Below are 24,192 nucleotides of genomic sequence, written 5' to 3'. Positions count from 1 at the left end.
TCAAAACAGCATTTTGGAAGTTTGTTAACCCTTTAGGTGTTTCACAGGAATTAAAACAAAGTGTAGGTGAAATTTCAAAATTTTTTTTTTTTGCAGATTTGCAATTTTAATACATTTTTCTAAGGAACACAGTACATTTTACTAGAGAAATGTGACTAAAAATTGATTCCCCCAATTCTTTTGTTTTCATAAATATCCTATATGTGGCCCTAGTGTGCACGTTGACCAAACCACAGGCTTCATAATAGAAGGAGCACCTACTTGATTTTGGAGCCTCCTTTTTATGAGATTATTTTTTAGGCACCATGTAGGTTTCTAGGCACCATAAGATGCTAAAAGTTAGGAACCCCCCCACAAGTGACCCCATTTTGCAAACTACACCCCTCAGGGAATTCATCTAGGGGTATAGTGTACATTTCAAACCCCCAGGGGTTTCACCAATTGTGGTACAACTGGGCAGTGAAAATGAAAAATTAAATTTTTTACACAAAAATGCAGTTCTGGCTCAAAATTTTTCATTTTCACAAGGAATGAAGGAGACAAAGCACCCCAAAATCTGTGCCCCAATTTCTCCCGAGTACGGCAATGCCTCACATGTGACCAAAAAATACCATTTGGGTGCATGGCAGGACTCAGAAGGGAAGGAGTGATTTTTGTATTTTGCAGCTCAGATTCTGGTGGAATTTTGGTGGGTGCTATGTCGCATTAGCAAGACCCCCAAAGCACCAATACAGTGGAAGCCCCCCACAAGTGACCCCGTTTTGCAAACTACACCCCTCAGGGAATTCATCTAGGGGTATAGTGTACATTTCAAACCCCCAGGGGTTTCACCAATTTTGATACAACTGGGCTGTGCAAATGAAAAATTTCATTTTTTTACACAAAAATGCAGTTCTGGCTCAAAATTTTTCATTTTCATAAGGTATGAAGGAGAAAAAGCACCCCAAAATCTGTGCACCAATTTCTCCCGAGTATGGCAATGCCTCACATGTGACCAAAAAATACCATTTGGGTGCATGGCAGGACTCAGAAGGGAAGGAGTGATTTTTGTATTTTGCAGCTCAGATTCTGGTGGAATTTTGGTGGGTGCTATGTCGCATTAGCAAGACCCCCGAAGCACCAATACAGTGGAAGCCCCCCACAAGTGACCCCATTTTGCAAACTAAACCCCTCAGGGAATTCATCTAGGGGTATAGTGTACATTTCAAACCCCCAGGGGTTTCACCAATTTTGATACAACTGGGCTGTGCAAATGAAAAATTAAATTTTTTACACAAAAATGCAGTTCTGGCTCAAAATTTTTCATTTTCACAAGGAATGAAGGAGACAAAGCACCCCAAAATCTGTGCCCCAATTTCTCCCGAGTACGGCAATGCCTCACATGTGACCAAAAAATACCATTTGGGTGCATGGCAGGACTCAGTAGGGAAGGAGTGATTTTTGGATTTTGCAGCTCAGATTCTGGTGGAATTTTGGTGGGTGCTATGTCGCATTAGCAAGACCCCCAAAGCACCAATACAGTGGAAGCCCCCCACAAGTGACCCCATTTTGCAAACTACACCCCTCAGGGAATTCATCTAGGGGTATAGTGTACATTTCAAACCCCCAGGGGTTTCACCAATTTTGATACAACTGGGCTGTGCAAATGAAAAATTACATTTTTTAACACAAAAATGCAGTTCTGGCTCAAAATTTTTCATTTTCATAAGGTATGAAGGAGAAAAAGCACCCCAAAATCTGTGCACCAATTTCTCCCGAGTATGGCAATGCCTCACATGTGACCAAAAAATACCATTTGGGTGCATGGCAGGACTCAGAAGGGAAGGAGTGATTTTTGGATTTTGCAGCTCAGATTCTGGTGGAATTTTGGTGGGTGCTATGTCGCATTAGCAAGACCCCCGAAGCACCAATACAGTGGAAGCCCCCCACAAGTGACCCCATTTTGCAAACTAAACCCCTCAGGGAATTCATCTAGGGGTATAGTGTACATTTCAAACCCCCAGGGGTTTCACCAATTTTGATACAACTGGGCTGTGCAAATGAAAAATTACATTTTTTACACAAAAATGCAGTTCTGGCTCAAAATTTTTCATTTTCACAAGGAATGAAGGAGACAAAGCACCCCAAAATCTGTGCCCCAATTTCTCCCGAGTACGGCAATGCCTCACATGTGACCAAAAAATACCATTTGGGTGCATGGCAGGACTCAGAAGGGAAGGAGTGATTTTTGTATTTTGCAGCTCAGATTCTGGTGGAATTTTGGTGGGTGCTATGTCGCATTAGCAAGACCCCCAAAGCACCAATACAGTGGAAGCCCCCCACAAGTGACCCCATTTTGCAAACTACACCCCTCAGGGAATTCATCTAGGGGTATAGTGTACATTTCAAACCCCCAGGGGTTTCACCAATTTTGATACAACTGGGCTGTGCAAATGAAAAATTACATTTTTTTACACAAAAATGCAGTTCTGGCTCAAAATTTTTCATTTTCATAAGGTATGAAGGAGAAAAAGCACCCCAAAATCTGTGCACCAATTTCTCCCGAGTATGGCAATGTTTCACATGTGACCAAAAAATACCATTTGGGTGCATGGCAGGACTCAGAAGGGAAGGAGTGATTTTTGGATTTTGCAGCTCAGATTCTGGTGGAATTTTGGTGGGTGCTATGTCGCATTAGCAAGACCCCCGAAGCACCAATACAGTGGAAGCCCCCCACAAGTGACCCCATTTTGCAAACTACACCCCTCAGGGAATTCATCTAGGGGTATAGTGTACATTTCAAACCCCCAGGGGTTTCACCAATTTTGATACAACTGGGCTGTGCAAATGAAAAATTACATTTTTTTACACAAAAATGCAGTTCTGGCTCAAAATTTTTCATTTTCACAAGGAATGAAGGAGACAAAGCACCCCAAAATCTGTGCCCCAATTTCTCCCGAGTACAGCAATGCTTCATGTGTGACCAAAAAATGGCAGGACTCAGAAGGGAAGGAGTGATATTTGGATTTTGCAGCACAGATTCTGGTGGAATGTTGGTGGGTGCTATGTCGCATTAGCAAGACCCCCAAAGCACCAATACAGTGGAACCCCCCCACAAGTGACCCCATTTTGCAAACTACACCCCTCAGGGAATTCATCTAGGGGTATAGTGTACATTTCAAACCCCCAGGGGTTTCACCAATTTTGATACAACTGGGCTGTGCAAATGAAAAATTACATTTTTTTACACAAAAATGCAGTTCTGGCTCAAAATTTTTCATTTTTATAAGGTATGAAGGAGAAAAAGCACCCCAAAATCTGTGCCCCAATTTCTCCCGAGTACGGCAATGCCTCACATGTGACCAAAAAATACCAGTTGGGTGCATGGCAGGACTCAGAAGGGAAGGAGTGATTTTTGGATTTTGCGGCTCAGATTCTGGTGGAATGAATGGTGGGTGCTATGTGGCATTAGCAAGACCCCCCGAAGCACGGTGAAATGATGAACCTAATAATCCATAGATGTGTGGTATATTTTAAAACACTCCTTTATACATAGGCCGGGTTTGTCGGGGCAAGTGTCACACTGGAAAATAGTTTGCTTTCTTATTCCCTTTTTATAGCAAACTTTGCACCTTTTTTGTGTCCTGCCCTTTTTTCCAGTGGAGGGGATTTCATCAGGAAAATGCTGCCCTGGTACAATACGGGGGCCAGTACTAGAAGTACTGGGGCCCTCTGCCTGCTGGTTCCCAAATATTAGGCCCTTTATGACTTCCTCTTGAAAGTGCATAAATGTCCCCCTCTGGCTGGTAGAACGGAATAGCACGTAAGCGTTATACAGTGCCATCTGGATGATATACACGGCCAGCTTCTTGTACCAGATTTTTGTTTTCCGCAGGGCACTGTACGGCTTCAGTACCTGATCTGAAAGATCCACTCCGCCCATGTACTTATTGTAATCCAGGATACAATTAGGTTTTGAGGTGTGGGTACTGGTACCTCGTACAGGGATGGAGGTGGTACTGTCTCCATGAATTGTTGTCAGTATAAGGACATCCCTCTTGTCCTTATATTTGACCAACAACATATTTTCGGTGCATATTCCCCTGCTTTCACCCCTTCTCATTACTTGGGCAATGTGCGTTTTTGGGAGGCCTCTTTGGTTCTTGCGCACAGTACCGCAAGCTGCTGTACCTCTTGAACCAAGGGCCTTAAACAGGGGGATGCTAGTGTAAAAGTTAATCACATAGAGGTGATAACCTTTATCCAGGAAGGGGTGCACTAAATCCCAGACAATCTTTCCACTAACACCTACGAGGGAGGGGGGGCATTCTGGCGGTTCAATTCTTGAATCCTTCCCTTCATATATCCTAAACCTGTGAGTGTACCCTGAGGTGCTTTCACACAGCTTATACATTTTTATGCCATACCTTGCCCTCTTATTGGGAAGGTACTGGCGGAATTTAACCCTTCCTTTAAAATGTATAAGGGACTCGTCTATGCAAATGAATTTATCTGGGATGTACATCTCTGCAAATTTGGCACTGAAATGATCAATGACCGGCCTGACTTTGAATAGCCGGTCAAAGGTGGGATCATCTCTGGGTGGGAACTGTGCATTATCGTTGTAATGTAAAAATTTAAGGATTAACTCAAAACGAGTCCGGGTCATGGCCATACGGTAAAGTGGGGTGCTGTACAGAACATCTGTACTCCAATATTGCCTAATTTCTGGCTTTTTTACTATGCCCATATGAAACACCAGACCCCAAAACGTCATCATCTCTACTGCATCTACAGGGGTCCACCTAGCAAATGATGACGTGGGGTTTTGAGCAATAAACTGCTGGGCATATAAATTAGTTTGGTCCACCATTAAATTTATAAAATCATCAGAGAAAAATAATTTGAAAAAGTCAATTTCTCTGAGACCTGTGGAGTCAAATTGGATCCCTGGGATGGCCAAAAACTCAGGAACCTGGGGCTCAAAATTGTCTGGTGGTGGGGTCCATACGAGATCAATTATTGGGGGGGGGGGGTCTCAGCTGCTCTACGGGGGCGTCTTTGAGGGGGTCCCTCATCACTAGAGGAGGAAGAGGAGCTTAAGATGAATCCTTCAAATTCCCCGCTTGCATCACTGGCTGTGTCAGAGTCAGAGGCAAGCATGGCATATGCCTCCTCCGCTGAATACATTCTTCTGGATGACTGGGATGACATTTGGGATGACATTTGGGATGCCATTTTTATTTTTGTGTTTCTAGTAGTGAAATGTTTCAACACGTGTATAGTGTAGGGGGGGGGGGGGGGGGTACAAACTTTATTTCAACCCGGGGGGGTATGTAGTGTGTAGTGTGTATGTAGTGCAGAAAAAAAAAAAAGGTCCTGCGCCAAAAATTGAGCACAGATGTTGGTCAGTAACGTCCGTCACTGAACAGCGCTCAAAGGCAACAGGAATTTGATCAAAAAAAAAAAAAAAAAATAGATCAACCCTGTGCCGAAAAAGCTGATCAGTGATGTACGTCACTGATCAGCGCACAGTGGCCACAGGACACCCACAAAATCACAGTGTGTGTAAAAAAAAAAATTAAAAAAAGACCCCACAGCACCCTCAAAAAAAAAAAAAAGGTGATCACTGATGCGACACTGATTACCAGTGAGGGGCAGCAGGTGCACAACCTTTGGTGCAACTGACAGTGCAACTGGCAGCAACTGACAGGTATATATATATAAAAAAAAAAACCTGCACCCCCAAAAAGTTGCTGATCAGCACAGATATACTGATCAGCACAAAAGGGGGGGCAGCAGACACAAAATATAGCACTCTCTATCACTCTCTGTCACTATCTCTCACTATCTATCACTCTATGACACTGCAGCAGCAGCACTGACAGTTATATATATAAAAAAAAAAACCTGCACCCCCAAAAAGTTGCTGATCAGCACAGATATACTGATCAGCACAAAAGGGGGGGCAGCAGACACAAAATATAGCACTCTCTATCACTCTCTGTCACTATCTCTCTCTATCTCTCTATCTCTCACTATCTATCACTCTATGACACTGCAGCAGCAGCACTGACAGGTATATATATATATAAAAAAAAACCCTACACCCCCAAAAAGTTGCTGATCAGTTAATTTATACTGATTAGCACAAAAGGGGGGGCAGCAGTCAGTTGCACACGCAGCACAGCTGTATATATATAAAAAATATATAGCACAATCTGTCACTATCTCTCTCTATCTCTCTCTATCTCTCTATCTATAACTCTATCACACTGCAGCAGCACAAAATATAGCACTCTCTGTCACTATCTCTCTCTATCTCTCTATCTATAACGCTATCACACTGCAGCAGCACAAAATATAGCACTCTCTGTCACTATCTCTCTCTATCTCTCTCTATCTCTCTATCTATAACGCTATCACACTGCAGCAGCACAACACAGGAAGTCACAAGAAGTAACAGGATCCAGGAAGCATCCAGCACGCTACAAGCAGTGATCAGGTAAGTATTTGCAAGGATCAGGTCAGTATATCACGGCAGATAGGCACGGTGACCGCACTGCACGCAATTCCAGACCGGAATGGCGTCTGCAGTGCAGTCACCGTTAGTTTAAATCACCCTCCATGGCTGTGATTGGTTCGTCGGTCCGACGGACCAATCACGGCCTTTGGGGGCGGGTGGGGTGAGGTGGGGTGACACCAGTGTCACCCTTACACCCCGTGGTGATTGGTGCTGTACTTTACAGCACCAATCACCACCGATCCCTGTGTCACCGGCGAACGTTATTCGCCGGTACACAGAAAACGCTGTAATTGGCTGTTCACATTTGAACAGCCAATCACAGCGATCGCCGACGGGGGGGCGGCATCGCAGCCCCCCCTGGGCATGCAGGGACATGTCTGCTGTCAGGGACAGCAGACATCTCCAAACTGTCACCGCGTCTATAGACGCGGTGACAGTTAAATGGCATGACGTACATTTATGCCATGTGTCGGGAAGTACATCCCGGCCATGACGTAAATGTACGTCAAATGTCGGGAAGGGGTTAATGAGTGCAGCTGTGCAGCAGCTAGGTTGTCTGGAAAATGTGAACTGTTGGTAGCTCTCGAGGGCAAGGGTTGACTACCACTGTGTTAGAACATAGATTTTCAAGCCATGTGATGTATTTTGTATAGGCAAGGCCTGGATTGTATAGTGCCAGTTAGAGGCACATTATTAGTGAATCCATTATAGCTCAATAACAGAGATATATGTTGTAAGTCTAACATGGATACTGTCTATGAGAAATATGCAGCAGTGTAGCTGAATTGTGATTGTGCTATAGGGCCAATTAGAAGGTGATGTGCTGTTTAAATTGTGGTTTCGCATATATTATAGAAAGGGAAGCTGTGGTTGTACAGTGATGTTAGCTACAGGAGAATGATGGTGTGATGTAAGGTGATACAATATAAGATCTATTCCGGAAGCTAGATTGTGATTCATGGTAATGCAGTATGCCGGTAATGTAGTGGATTTATGATCATACGAATAGTCTGCAGTTGGTATAGCATACTTGCCTACTTTTGAAAACTAGTTTCAGGGAGATTCCAGGTGCTACCAAAATGCGCCGCTCCGTTGAGGGGGGGCACAACAACATATCATGCTACGCGCAAAAGGGCATGTCTGGCTCCACCAATTTACTGACACTCAGGGGTGTGTTCTGCCTTGGAAACTCAAAACTATAGCATATCTCACAACTCATTTTGATTTAAACTTCGACCTGCCGCGCCAAAGGAATGGCCCGGCCCAAGAGGGGGTGGGGCTACACACCAGGTGGGTGTGGCATTGGGGAGAGGGCATGGCCTAGCACCGCAACACCCATTTTCATCATTCCTAGCAGCTCAGAGGTGCAAATTTGCACCGATACAAACAGGTCTGAATCTGGCCCAATGTGCACAGCCCACCATATATTACATTATACACAGCCCACCATATATTACATTATACACAGCCCACCATATATTACATTATACACACCCCCCCCATATTACATTATACACAGCCCACTATATATTACATTATACACAGCCCCCCATATATTACATTATACACAGCCCCCCATATATTACATTATACACAGACCCCCTATATTACATTATACACAGCCCACCATATATTACATTATACACAGCCCATCATATATTACATTATACACCGCCCCCCCTATATTACATTATACACAGCCCACCATATATTACATTATACACAGCCCACCATATATTACATTATATACAGCCCTCCTCATATTACATTATACACAGCCCACCATATATTACATTATACACAGCCCCCCCTATATTACATTATACACAGCCCACCATATATTACCTTATACACAGCCCATCATATATTACATTATACACAGCCCACCATATATTACATTATACACAGCCCACCTCATATTACATTATACACAGCCCACCATATATTACATTATACACAGCCCACCATATATTACATTATACACAGCCCCCATATTACATTATACACAGCCCACCATATATTACCTTATACACAGCCCATCATATATTACATTATACACAGCCCACCATATATTACATTATACACAGCCCACCATATATTACATTATACACAGCCCACCATATATTACATTATACACAGCCCACCATATTAAGCATCCCATCGTCTTACCTGTCACACATCAGCATGTCAAAAACCTTAACACTTTAACTTATTAAATATAAACCTGAAATAACAACTCAGAGACTTGGGTTGGCAGAAAATTGTTAACTGATTTATTTATCGGAAATTTTATGCTAATTTTATGCTAATTTGATTATTTAAATTAATTGATTAAATAATGGTGGTCAAGAAAGAACGGCTATTAACTAGAACTCCACCCCAACTACCCACGTGACTGGCCCAACTCACAAATGTCACACCAGGGGGCTTAGTCAACGAGACTGAGACCTCTGGTGGGGACCTGGACCGTTACCTGAACCGGGGAGGTTGGAGAGGACCCTTTGCGCATGGAGTGCGCGACAGTGCACCCAGAGCCAATAAGCAGTCAGAGGTAAAATACAACCGGAGTTTTATTTGCAGATGGTTGTAATATTAACAGACAGTAAAGTATGCAGGAGAAATGACAGTTCATGCAGATTGCAATACTTTACAGATGTGATGATATGTGGGATCGATGGTGGAACATCGGATGTGAAGACTGTGGGTCCGGAATGACGGACGGAAGACTGGAGCTTGACTGTGGGTCCGGAATGACGGACGGAAGCTTGGTTCGGAGATCCGGAATATCGGACTATCGATGATGATGTGGGCACATCGGATTCGGTATCGGATATGAAAGAAGACTGTGGGTCCGGAATGACGGACGGGAGATGACTGTGGGTCCGGAATGACGGACAGAAGCAGGAGATCCGGAATATCGGACTAGCGATGAAACATCGATGGTGGATGATGCTGGAGCATCGGAAGGACCAGAGTCCCGGAGCTAGGCTTGGTCGCTGGGCTGAGAGGCAGGATCACAGGCGGTGGAATAACCTGGACTTCACAGGAGATGGAACAACCTGGAACACACTGCAGCATGGAAGACAACACCAGCAGAGAAATACACTTGTACAGAGACAAGGACAGCTGACCATACACTGGAGACAACTGGAGCACTAGCAATGGTTCTGAGAGCTCCCAGCATACTTATCCCCACTGGGTGGCCAGGATTGGCCGAGGAAGTATGACAGGGAGATCAGAACCAACAGGATTGGACAGCACAGACATGTGACTGGGAAGAACATGGCAGCCCCCATGTCTGCTATGGCGGGAAAGTGTGTTTGTGCACACCATGCTGGATACTGGGAGCAATGGCGGCGGACAGGTGCACTGGGGACTGTCACTGGGAGACAGGACACTGGCAGAGATGACGTCTGGACCGCAAGCTGAACCTGCGGAGGCACTTAGCCGGTAGGAAAGTCTGTCTGACAGCTCGGATCGTGACAGCACCCCCCCCCCTTTAAGGGTGGCCCCAGGACACCTTTTAGGCTTGCGGGGAAACTTGGAGTGGAACGCCCGGATGAGTCTGGGAGCATGGACATCGATGGCATTGGTCCATGATCGCTCTTCGGGGCCGTAGCCCTTCCAATCGATCAGATATTGCAGACGACCATATCGGATGCGAGAGTCCAAGATCTTACTGACCTCATATTCTGTTCCACGCTGGGTGCAAACCTTAGGAGCCTTGGGGAGCTTGGAATGAAAGCGATTCAGGACCAGCGGCTTGAGCAGCGAAATGTGGAATGTAGCTGGCACTTTCAAATAGGGCGGCAACTTGAGCTTGTAAGCTACTGGATTGACGACTCGCTCAACTGGGAAAGGACCAATATATCGGGGAGCGAACTTCATCGATGGCACTCTCAATCGAAGATTCTTGGTTGACAACCAGACACGATCTCCTGGACGGAGGGCTGGCACAGCTCTGCGTTTCCTGTCGGCAAATTTTTTGTACCTGCTTGAAGCCTTCAGAAGTGAAGAACGAATGAGCTTCCAGGATTTGACGAATTGCCGGATGGTCGTGTCGACCGCTGGAACAGAGGACACAGGTTGCAGAGTGAAGTCAGGAACTCGAGGATGAAACCCATAATTGGCAAGGAATGGAGTGACATTTGATGAAGAATGATATTGGTTATTATGGCAGAACTCTGCCCATGGAAGGAGTTGAGCCCAGTCATCTTGGGAAGAAGAGACATATGTGCGGAGACATGCTTCAAGGTCCTGATTCACCCTCTCCGTTTGGCCATTTGTTTGAGGGTGATAGGCTGTGGAAAACTTTAACTTGATTTGAAGCAGGGAGCACAGGCTTCGCCAGAATTTGGCTACGAATTGGACTCCTCTATCGGAGACGATTTCAAGAGGCAGTCCATGAAGCTTGAATATCTCTTTGATGAAGAGCTGGGACAGCTTGGAAGCTGACGGAAGACCGGTGAGGGGAACGAAGTGAGCCATCTTGGTGAACCGGTCAACAATCACCCAGATGGTGGTGATCTTGTCAGACTCTGGAAGATCAGTTACAAAGTCCATAGAGATATGCGTCCAAGGACGATGTGGCACTGACAGTGGCATCAATTGCCCAGGAGGAGACTGACGACTGGTCTTGTGCTGAGCACATTTAGCACAAGAGGAAACAAAGTCCTGTACATCCTGTTTGAGGGACGGCCACCAGTAGGACCTGGTGATAAACTCGTAAGTTTTCTGAATGCCTGCATGGCCAGCGAATTTTGAAGAATGCGCCCAACAGAGCAACTTCTTTCTAAGAGCTGGCTTTACATATCTTTTCTCTGTAGGGGGCGTGAGATTTGAAACTCTCGTTGCGGAGAAGGCCACTGGATCAATAATAAAATGTTGATGTGTGGACTTAGACTCACTTTCTTGCTCCCATGAGCGGGAAAGGGCATCAGCTTTTCGGTTTTGTGTCCCTGGACAGAACGACAGCTTGAAACGGAACCTGGAAAAGAAAAGTGTCCATCTGGCTTGACGGGAATTTAAACATTGAGCAGACTTGAGATACAGAAGATTTTTGTGGTCTGTGATAATTGTGATCTCATGAACAGCGCCCTCTAGAAGATATCTCCATTCTTCTAATGCCAACTTGATGGCGAGAAGCTCTTGGTCACCGATGGCATAGTTACGCTCTGCAGGCAGGAACTTACGGGAGTAGAACCCACAGGGATGAAGACGACCATCGGGCGCTTTCTGCGAGAGGACTGCCCCAACACCCACGGAGGAGGCATCAACCTCGAGAATAAAGGGCAAGGTGGTATCAGGTTGTCTTAAAACAGGAGCGGAAGTGAACCTCTGTTTCAACAGATGGAAGGCTTCGATGGCTTCTGCCGGCCACTTCGCTGGATTAGACCCCTTTTTCGTTAAGGCAGTGATGGGAGCCACAATAGACGAGAAATTACGAATGAATTTTCTGTAATAATTGGCAAAACCCAGGAAACGTTGAATACCTTTCAGCGAAGAGGGAATTGGCCAATCTTGGATGGCCTGCAGTTTTCCTGGATCCATTTGAAGACCAGAACCAGCAGGAGAAGTCGAAGGACGGATGAATCCCTTTGCCAGATTTTCCTTGATGTAATTGGTCATGGCTTGAGTCTCTGGAAGAGAGAGAGGATAGGTTATACCTCTGGGTGGTTCTTTGCCTGGGATAAGTTCGATAGGGCAATCCCACGGTCTGTGAGGAGGTAGGACATCAACGCCAGACTTGCTGAATACATCTGAGTACTCTTGGTAGGGAAGAGGCGGAAGGTCTGCTGCATCGGCTGAAGAATGACGAGCTGGGACTACCTTTTGGAGACAGGTACCGGAGCAGGAAGGATCCCAGGAAAGGATTTCCGATGTCTTCCAATCAAGACGAGGATTGTGAAGATGGAGCCAGGGTAAACCCAGAACCAGAGCATGAGTGGCTCGGGGTAAAACCAGGAAGGACAAAAGTTCAGTGTGCAGGACTCCCACTTTTACTGTAAGTGGCAAAGTTCTGCGGGAGACTGTCGCATCAGGAATCCTACTGCCATCCACAGCAGTAAGGAAGACAGTCTTGGAAAGACTTTCAGTGGGCAACCCCCACTTGTGGACCAGTTCTGCAGTAACAAAGTTGCCAGTGGCACCGGAATCAAGAAGTGCGGAGACAGTCTTGAAATGCTGACCAACTTGTAGGGAAACTGGAAGGACACAATCAGTTGCTGATGGAGAGGACTTAATTACTCCTAGCCTACCCTCTCCTTGACGGGCTAGGTGGAGGAGTTCTCCTTGACACTTTGGGCATGCAGAAATTTGATGTGCAGGATCGGCACAATACAGGCAGAGCTGTGCCAACCGTCGACGTCGACGTTCTCCTGAAGACAAACGGAAACGGTTTATCTCCATCGGTTCTTCTTTGGAATGGACCGCAGGAGCAGTGGGTAAAGAAGGCGGAGGAGTTGGCACTTTAACTGGAGCGCTCTTGTGACGTTCTACAGCCCTTTCTCGGAAGCGTAGGTCTACTTTGATACACAATGAAATAAGGTCACTTAGACCTGAGGGTAAGTCTCTGGTAGCGAGTTCATCCTTAATATGATCGGATAGGCCATGCCAGAAAGCTGCGTATAAGGCCCCATCACACCAGGAGAGTTCAGACGCCAGGATCTGGAACTGGACCAGATATTGCCTGACGGAGCGGGATCCCTGTCTGAGACGGAGGAGTTCAGTGGAGGCAGATGCTGATCGCCCAGGCTCATCGAAGATACGCCGGAATGTTGACACGAAGTCCTTGTAGTTGGACAGGATGGCATCAGATCTTTCCCATAAGGGAGACGCCCATTCTAACGCTGCTCCACAAAGGAGGGAGATGATGTAGGCGATCTTGACCCTTTCAGTAGGGAAGTTGCTGGGTTGCAGCTCAAAGTGAATCTCACACTGATTGAGAAAACCTCGACAGGTCTTGGGGTTCCCATCATACTTGGTGGGGACAGACAGATGAAGGCGAGGTGCAGCAGCCATTACAGGAGGATGAACTGGACTTGGAAGTTCTCTGACAGGCTCAGGGTCACTGAGAGTGGTCTGTAGCTTATCCAGCCGGGAAGACAGATCTTGCAGACAATGAATCACTTGGCTCTGCGCAGCCTCTTGCTGATCCAAGTGAACAGCCAGTTGCTGTACAGGGCTGGGTGGAGAAGCTTGGTTTGCGGCTGGATCCATTTGGCTAGTGCTTACTGTCACACCAGGGGGCTTAGTCGACGAGACTGAGACCTCTGGTGGGGACCTGGACCGTTACCTGAACCGGGGAGGTTGGAGAGGACCCTTGCGCATGGAGTGCGCGACAGTGCACCCAGAGCCAATAAGCAGTCAGAGGTAAAATACAACCAGAGTTTTATTTGCAGATGGTTGTAATATTAACAGACAGTAAAGTATGCAGGAGAAATGACAGTTCATGCAGATTGCAATACTTTACAGATGTGATGATATGTGGGATCGATGGTGGAACATCGGATGTGAAGACTGTGGGTCCGGAATGACGGACGGAAGACTTGAGCTTGACTGTGGGTCCGGAATGACGGACGGAAGCTTGGTTCGGAGATCCGGAATATCGGACTATCGATGATGATGTGGGCACATCGGATTCGGTATCGGATATGAAAGAAGACTGTGGGTCCGGAATGACGGACGGGAGATGACTGTGGGTCCGGAATGACGGACAGAAGCAGGAGATCCGGAATATGGGACTAGCAATGAAACATAGATGGTGGATGATGCTGGAGCATCGGAAGGACCAGAGTCCCGGAGCTAGGCTTGGTCGCTGGGCTGAGAGGCAGGATCACAGGCGGTGGAATAACCTGGACTTCACAGGAGATGGAACAACCTGGAACACACTGCAGCATGGAAGACAACACCAGCAGAGAAATACACTTGTACAGAGACAAGGACAGCTGACCATACACTGGAGACAACTGGAGCACTAGCAATGGTTCTGAGAGCTCCCAGCATACTTATCCCCACTGGGTGGCCAGGATTGGCCGAGGAAGTATGACAGGGAGATCAGAACCAACAGGATTGGACAGCACAGACATGTGACTGGGAAGAACATGGCAGCCCCCATGTCTGCTATGGCGGGAAAGTGTGTTTGTGCACACCATGCTGGATACTGGGAGCAATGGCGGCGGACAGGTGGATTGCCGTGCACTGGGGACTGTCACTGGGAGACAGGACGCTGGCAGAGATGACGTCTGGACCGCAAGCTGAACCTGCGGAGGCACTTAGCCGGTAGGAAAGTCTGTCTGACAGCTCGGATCGTGACAACAAAATAGCGGTATCCAACTCAACCTCACTGCATTGACTGCCCACCCAGCCGGGTGGGGTCACTGACCCCGACACGGGTGTTACAGCAACAGGCCTAAGCCAATGAGAGGTGAGAGCACCGAAACAAGGCCATATACTCAGGATCAATAACTAATGTAAACTTAATTTTACTAAAACCTGCCGTTCTTTCCCGCCTATCAGCTAACGCGATGAAACAACCACTCCACCCCACCAAAACTCCCACAAATTGGGAAGGGCGGGAGGGAAATTCGGCAGGAAGAAGAGGAATCCTCCTCCCCTTCCTGCCCCTATACCTATCCCATAGTTAACCTAATGTCCAACCCACCCATGCTATTGGGTCCCCGAGTCACATGTCTAATAGTGTGACACAGACGGGGACGCTTAACCCACTACATGCCTATTGCAGGCACTGCGTTATTCATTACATTATACACAGCCCATCATATATTACATTATACACAGCCCCCCCTATATTACATTATACACAGCCCACCATATATTACATTATACACAGCCCACCCCATATTACATTATACACAGCCCATCATATATTACATTATACACAGCCCACCATATATTACATTATACACAGCCCACCATATATTACATTCAGTGGCGTAAATTGCGCAAGGCAGCCCCCGCCACTGCTTGGGGGAGCGGGGGCTGCGTGGGCGCCTGCTCCCGCCCGGGGCACTGAGCAAAGCGAGGTGGCTGGTTTGTGCTGCTGGTGACCGTGCGCCGCGCCGCACAGGAGAGTCGGCCGGGGCACGGGCGCAGCCATGACAGTCTGACAGACTCAGTGTCAGACTGTCCAATGGGAGGGTAGGCGGGCGGGCGGCTGTCCAATGAGCAGGCGGGGGTAAGGCAGCAGCAGTGACTGCTGGTTACGCTCAGCGGCGTAGCTAGGCACCGGCACCCAGGGGCGGAACTACCGCCGGTGCACCCGGTGCAGTGCACCGGGGCCCAACAGGATCACGGGGCCCGCAGCCGCTGCCGTCCGCACCGCATACCGCCGCTGCCATTTCTGTGTTTTTTTTGTTTTTTTAAAGCAGCGGCAGCGTGGGTGTGCGGGTCCGCGGCCGGGAGATACACACCTGACAGGATGCCGCCGGGCAGCTGCTGCTGACAGGCATGGATGCAGTCCCGACATCTGCATCCATGCTGGGGGTGACGGTCCTTCCTGTCAGCAGCTGCAGCATAGCAACAGGCTATGCAGCTTCAGCATAGCAACAGGCAGCCAATCGTGAGGCTGCCTGTTGCTGAATGGGATCCCAGAATACACTGCACTCAGAGTCAGACAGGAAGTTGGATTCCTCCTGTCTGATCTGATCACTGCAGTGCGGAGCAGCCAGCCATACAACAATCTAAGGTATTATTTAAATTATTATAAGAAGGGGGGGGGCATTTTAATTTCAGAGGACAGGAGGCCTGTTCAATTAAATATTAATGATACTACAGGGAGGGGACTGTGAAATTAATAATTATATTACAGGGAGGGGGCTATTAATTAATAATTATACTACAGGAAAGGGGGCTGTTAATTAATAATTGTACTACAGGGAGGGGGCCATTAATTAATAATTATACTACAGGGGGGGCTGTTAATTAATAATTATACTACAGGGAGGGGGCCATTAAATAATAATTATACTATGGCCACTCACCGCCACCATGGCCCGGTGTGGTGTGTGCTCAGCTCCTTGGCTGCAGAGGGCTCACACCAGTGCTGACGGACATTTGAAATATGGCACTTGTCAACCAGCCTATCAGAGCTCATGGATCGGCAGCCGCAGTTAGCGATTGGCTGCCGGGCCGCGAGCTCGGATTGGCTCACAAGCCTGTGCCATATTTCAAATGTCCATCAGCCCTGGTATGAACTGCTCAGCAGCATAGGAGCTGAATGCACACCACACGGGGCCATGGCAGTGAGTCCTCTCCTCCACGGTTTTCTACTCTACTGCAATAATATGGGAATTTTGTAAGGGCAGTAATGTGGGCAATGTCTAAGGGTCACTACTGGGGGAATTATGTGTACGGGAAATTACTGGGGGCTTAATATGCAATGGGTATTACGTGTGTGCTATAATGTGTACTGGGCATAACGGTGTGTGCTAAAAGGTGTACTGGGTATAGCGGTGTGTGCTATAATGTTTACTGGGTATAGCGGTGTGTGCTATAATGTTTTCTGGGTATAGCAGTGTGTGCTATTGTGTTTACTGGGTATAGCGGTGTGTGCTATAATGTTTACTGGGTATAACGCTGTGTTCTATAATGTGTACTCGACATAAGTGTGCCATAATGTGTACTGGGCATAACGGTGTGTGCTATAATGTGTACTGGGCATAACGGTGTGTGCTAAAAGGTGTACTGGGTATAGCGGTGTGTGCTATAATGTTTACTGGGTATAACGCTGTGTGCTATAATGTGTACTCGACATAAGTGTCCCATAATGTGTACTGGGCATAACGGTGTGTGCTATAATGTGTACTGGGCATAACGGTGTGTGCTGGAATGTGTACTGGGCATAACGGTGTGTACTGGGCATAACGGTGTATGCTGGAATGTGAATTGGTACTACTATGTGACCACACCACTTCCCCCCCCAAAAAATGCCCTAAATTTTTAGCGCGCGCCTTCGGCGCGCACTGTCCCTGTTTTCCGGTTTATATTGTTTTTAGTAAATATGTATCTTTATGCGAGTGGGCCAATTCATACTTCCCCCCCGACCCACATATGCCATGCTGGGAAGAAGGGGAGAGGAGGCTTTATTCGGTTGGACCCAGAAAAGGTCAGGTAGGACCCCAATTTTAAGAAGTGAAGAGTCCCCGGGACCCACTTTTTTGGGTGGTTTTCGCAAAAAATATAATTAAATATATATATAGGGGGCGCAATAAATTTTTTGGCAGGGGGGAGCAAAATTTATAGTTACGCCACTGATTACATTATACACAGCCCATCATATATTACATTATACACAGCCCACCATATATTACATTATACACAGCCCATCATATATTACATTATACACAGCCCACCATATATTACATTATACACAGCCCACCATATATTACATTATACACAGCACACCATATATTACATTATACACAGCCCACCATATTACATTATACACAGCCCACCCTATATTACATTATACACAGCCCACCATATATTACATTATACACAGCCCCCCCTATATTACATTATACACAGCCCACCATATATTACATTATACACAGCCCACCATATATTACATTATACACAGCCCATCATATATTACATTATACACAGCCCCCCATATATTACATTATACACAGCCCACCATATATTACATTATACACAGCCCACCATATATTACATTATACACAGCCCACCATATATTACATTATACACAGCCCACCATATTACATTATACACAGCCCACCCTATATTACATTATACACAGCCCACCATATATTACATTATACACAGCCCACCCTATATTACATTATACACAGCCCACCATATATTACATTATACACAGCCCATCATATATTACATTATACACCGCCCCCCCTATATTACATTATACACAGCCCACCATATATTACATTATACACAGCCCACCATATATTACATTATACACAGCCCCCCTTATTACATTATACACAGCCCACCCTATATTACATTATACACAGCCCACCATATATTACATTATACACAGCCCACCATATATTACATTATACACAGCCCACCATATATTACATTATACACAGCCCACCATATATTACATTATACACAGCCCACCATATATTACATTATACACAGCCCATCATATATTACATTATACACAGCCCACCATATATTACATTATACACAGCCCACCATATATTACATTATACACAGCCCCCCCCCTATATTACATTATACACAGCCCACCATATATTACATTATACACAGCCCACCATATATTACATTATACACAGCCCATCATATATTACATTATACACAGCCCCCCCTATATTACATTATACACAGCCCACCATATATTACATTATACACAGCCCACCATATATTACATTATACACAGCCCATCATATATTACATTATACACAGCCCACCATATATTACATTAGATAAAGCGAGGGCTGCCTAAGCCAGAGCGTACTTAAGAGGCTTACATTTTTTGGGTTGGCAGGAAAGAGTTAATGACTGCTAGTTGCCTAAAGTTGGTTTCAGTTTAGTGGTTAGCCTATGGGTGAGCTTAGGGGCGTGAGCTTAGGAGAGGAGTATATAGGCAGGTCCTTACAGGAAATGCTTCCTCTTGGAAAAGTTCTTCAGCCAGCAGCATGCAGTCACAGCCCAGCAGCATGCAGTCACAGCCCAGCAGCATGCAGTCACAGCCCAGCAGCTTCTCCTCAAAGCTAAGTGCCTGCCTGTGCAGCTGATATTTATCCCCGTGGCCAAGTAGTGCTGTTAACCAGCATGTCCCATCCCCAGCACTCAGGCCCCCGTTTTCTGGATACTACCTTCCCCTCCAGGGATAGTGTGCCTCCTCTCCCCCCCCCACCTCCTCACAGCATGTACCGGCTCCCCCCCAAATCCCCACCCGTCCGTAGCCCACAGCACGCTGTCCCCCCCCCTGCCGGATACTAACAGGGCCCAATCCAGGCACCCGGATCCGGCACAGCCACTGCTGCCTCGCGGCGGCGCCATCCCCCCCGCCCCTTCCCTTGTGCCTCCCGCGGGTTCTCTCCTACCGCCCGCCACTTTCCTTCCGTCCCCCCTTACAGCGTCCCCGCCGGGCGCCCCTGTGCAGCCGGTCAGCGCTGGTCTATGACGCGACGGGCGGCACTTCCGCCCGCGCGTCTATGCCCGACCCCGGCACCTCCGGGCCGGGCGATCCAACCCCATACCCACTGCACCCCGCACATCTCCCACCCGGTTCCAGGTCAGGGGGGGCGCTGTGTTTAACGCCGCCACGCAAGATGGCGGCTCCCGGGTGCACGGTCACCCGCAGGTACCCCCTTTTCAGGCCCGCCCCCACCCCCATCTGCCGCCATTAAATAAGGGGCCTCATTCAGCCCTGGTTGGGGCTGTGCGGGGCCGCCGAGTTAACCATCCAGCACCCCCTTTCGCCCCAGCAGCGAATTCCCTGCCGGGCCTGGGGTCGGGTGTCCCCACCCGTCCTTCACACAAAGGGGACCGCTTATCTCACCTGTGCCTTCCCCTGCCTCGGCATGGGTACGAGCACCGGTGACCGCTCCACCACCGCCCGCGGGGTCCAGGGGGTGGCGGACTTCATGGCCCCCTACCCCGCGCCCTGGCCCCCTGCCGGGCAACCGTGTTGCCAGCCCCCACTCCACGCCAGGCCCCAGCGGGCTTGGCGCGGGATACCTGGGCCGGGGCCCCTGCGGCCCTGGCCCCCGGATTGCTCCGGCTGGTGTCCGCCCAGTCCCAGTGCTCGCCAATTATGCCACACCCTTGGGCCTTACCCGGCCCGGGGATACGGGCAGGGGGACTGGTCCCAATCCAGCCCGTCCGCCTGGCGGCCTTACCCCTCCCAGCAGCATACGCTCACGGTGGCCAGGGCACCTCTTTCGCCCGTCCAATTTCCCGCTCTTTGCCACTCCCCCCCCTTCCCCCTACGACTGTCCCTAGCCCACATGGACATTCAATTCCCACCTGCGACCACGCTATAAAAGGGCAGGGTAGGCCACCGTCGCCCTTGCCACCATTGGGGAAATGGCAACCGACCATCGATGGTGGATGACAGCCGATGGGTGTTACATATCGATGGTCGGCCATCGCCACGTAGACAGAATACAGTGCGGGCTTCACAGATGCCTGTTTGGAGCTTCCCTCCGCAGCCAAGGCAAAGGGCGGTACAAAAAACTATTATTTTCTGCTTGACATCGATGGGGGGGAAGCCATCTGGCTCTTCCACATCGTGGCCAAGCTAGTTGACATCGGCCATAAACCATCTATGTTTTCCAAACTTCAAAGACCATCCATGTGGGGCCCCACCAGGCCTTGGCAACGCCCAAAATATTGGTGACAGCCCCATTGGCCGGCCTATACCTCTCTCCTGAAAGTAGCTCAGATCGAGGGCGCGTTAGCTTAGCATGAGGGGGTAGCGGGGCCGGCGCTTGCATTTTCAATATTAGTCTGGGTTGGTCTTCAGGGCCAGGGGGTTCCTCCCCTTGTTGTCAGGGTATAGTGTTGTTGGCCAGCTGTGCCACGCATACATTACTGTGGCAACACCCCCCCTTCATTAGTCGCGCACATCCCCCGTTTGTGGGGACCTTGTTCGTTACTTTAGCGGATGGTCAGGATTTAACATTTTCTTTTGTTTCCTCCGAGGTGTTACCCAGGATCCGGTGGAGTCTTCTGGATCCCTGCCGTCAGCCGGGTTGGATGCAGTCCCGACGCCCCCCCACCACGTGCTGTCAAGAGATAAACTGGTTTCCGTGCAGGCTTCCCTCACGCTTCGGCCGACGGGAAGCAGAATTCCTCCTCTAGGTATTCAGACAGTACCAGCTTTTCGAAAAGGCCCTGGATATTATTCTGGGTTTTTGGTGCTGATCCACTTTTGGCGTCGCCACCGCAGGCCTTGCGGCGGCTGCAATATTTAGTGCTGAAATTGCCTGTGCGGGCAGCTACCTGCGCAGCGGCCAGCAGGCTTCCTGACTCTTCCGTTCAGGCAATGGGGACGATGGAAGTCCGCTGCAATTAGGATTTATATAAGGTAGATAAGATTTGGATGTAGTGCGCCTGTGGCGCTGACCCAAAAACGCTGTTTACCCGCTGGTTTTGGAACAGCTAGTGTTCCGGAACCAGGGGTGTGAAGGACTTTCTTGCATTTTTTACCTCCGTGGGTCCTTATTAATTTCAATTCGGCCCACCTCCCCCTTCCGGGACACACGAGAGGTTTTTATCAAGTTTTCGACTTCACTTGGGTCCATTGTACTAACTTACCTTGTCATACTAATCAATGCAATGTATAATTTCTAACGGTTAGGAACTTTTTCTTTCAGGCTCCCCTTCAATAAGGATAGGGGTTTTTTGTTGAGGTATAGTTCAGTTTTAGTTTAGGATAACGGACACTTAGGTAGGTCTTCTTGGGTGGCATGCGGCGGCTCTTAGAGCTCATCTAGTTAATCTCTTAAGAGCCTGGCGGTGGCGGTAGGGCGTCACGGTCCAGCGGTCACTTGTGGCATGAGAGGGCGCTGGGAGGCACTACCCCCGGGAAAGACGGCGGGGTGTCCTGCCTTTGCGGGGGGGCACTGTGGGCACTTCGTCAGCGGAGTGTCCACACCAGCCAGAGAAGGGGTGGTGAGACTTCCCAGCGTTAGGTTGTGCCTTAGTCGGATGGGGCCGTCTCAGTCGTCCCCATGTTAATATCAGTCAGTTGGGGCGTTTAAGTCGCCGCCATTTTTTATGTGACTAGAGCTGGGCGCCGTGACGCCTTATTGCCACCCCTTTACGAAGAAGGGTCATACCACATAATAAATATACTATGCCCTTTAAATCTAATTGCTTTGGTGTCCGTGTCTTTATTGTGTGAGTGTGAGTTATTCTTTAGTTAAGCTAGCTTAAAGTGTATGCTAAGGTTCAAGCCAAATAAATGTATAGACGCCTTAGATAAAGCGAGGGCTGCCTAAGCCAGAGCGTACTTAAGAGGCTTACATTTTTTGGGTTGGCAGGAAAGAGTTAATGACTGCTTGTTGCCTAAAGTTGGTTTCAGTTTAGTGGTTAGCCTATGGGTGAGCTTAGGGGCGTGAGCTTAGGAGAGGAGTATATAGGCAGGTCCTTACAGGAAATGCTTCCTCTTGGAAAAGTTCTTCAGCCCCACCCTCCCTTGCCTTTGGCATTTCAAATTTATAGTCAATTCATTGGTACATTTACCATTATCAGAACTGGGGCGGTAGGGCGTCACGGTCGCCGCCATTTTTTATGTGACTAGAGCTGAGAGCCGTGACGCCTTATTGCCAGCCCTTTACGAAGAAGGGTCATACCACATAATAAATATACTATGACCTTTAAATCTAATTGCTTTGGTGTCCGTGTCGTTATTGTGTCAGTGTGAGTTATTCTTTAGTTAAGCTAGCTTAAAGTGTATGCTAAGGTTCAAGCCAAATAAATGTATAGACGCCTTATACACAGCCCACCATATATTACATTATACACAGCCCCCCCTATATTACATTATACACAGCCCACCATATATTACATTATACACAGCCCATCATATATTACATTATACACAGCCCACCATATATTACATTATACACAGCCCACCATATATTACATTATACACAGCCCACCCTATATTACATTATACACAGCCCACCATATTACATTATACACAGCCCCCATATTACATTATACACAGCCCACCATATATTACATTATACACAGCCCACCATATATTACATTATACACAGCCCCCCCCCTATATTACATTATACACAGCCCCCCCTATATTACATTATACACAGCCCCCCCTATATTACATTATACACAGCACCCCTATATTACATTATACACAGCCCCCCCATATTACATTATACACAGCCCACCATATATTACATTATACACAGCCCACCATATATTACATTATACACAGCCCCCCCCCTATATTACATTATACACAGCCCCCCCCCTATATTACATTATACACAGCCCACCCTATATTACATTATACACAGCCCACCCCATATTACATTATACACAGCCCACCTCATATTAAATTATACACAGCCCACCCCATATTACATTATACACAGCCCCCCCCCCTATATTACATTATACACAGCCCCCCCCCCCTATATTACATTATACACAGCCCCCCCCATATTACATTATACACAGCACTCCTATTTTACATTATACACACCCCCCTATATTACATTATACACAGCCCACCCCATATTACATTATACACAGCCCACTTCATATTACATTATACACAGCCCCCCATATTACATTATACACAGCCCACCATATATTACATTATACACAGCCCACCATATATTACATTATACACAGCCCCCCCTATATTACATTATACACAGCCCCCCTATATTACATTATACACAGCCCCCCCTATATTACATTATACACAGCACCCCTATATTACATTATACACAGCCCCCCAATATTACATTATACACAGCCCACCATATATTACATTATACACAGCCCACCATATATTACATTATACACAGCCCACCTCATATTACATTATACACAGCCCCCCATATTACATTATACACAGCCCACCTCAAATTACATTATACACAACTCTCCCCATATTACATTATACACAGCCCACCTCATATTACATTATACACAGCCCCCCATATTACATT

At 47.5% G+C, this 24,192-nt stretch overlaps 1 long non-coding RNA gene across 1 annotated transcript in view; it reads left to right on the top strand.

Annotated features, from left to right (window-relative positions):
• Nucleotides 1-22,870, top strand: part of LOC146019832 (uncharacterized) — a 32,468-nt gene extending 9,598 nt beyond the window's left edge. Inside the window, exon 2 of the long non-coding RNA XR_014450674.1 lies at nucleotides 21,182-22,870. This is a non-coding gene — a long non-coding RNA (uncharacterized LOC146019832). The remainder of the gene's footprint in view (nucleotides 1-21,181) is intronic.
• Nucleotides 22,871-24,192: the final 1,322 nt, after the last annotated feature.

The sequence above is a fragment of the Crinia signifera genome, chromosome 7 (assembly GCF_055691185.1).
Source record: "Crinia signifera chromosome 7, ASM5569118v1, whole genome shotgun sequence".
Lineage (NCBI taxonomy): Eukaryota > Metazoa > Chordata > Amphibia > Anura > Myobatrachidae > Crinia > Crinia signifera.
Note: the sequence above shows the minus strand (reverse complement) of the source record. Positions and strands in the feature narration are given on the sequence as shown.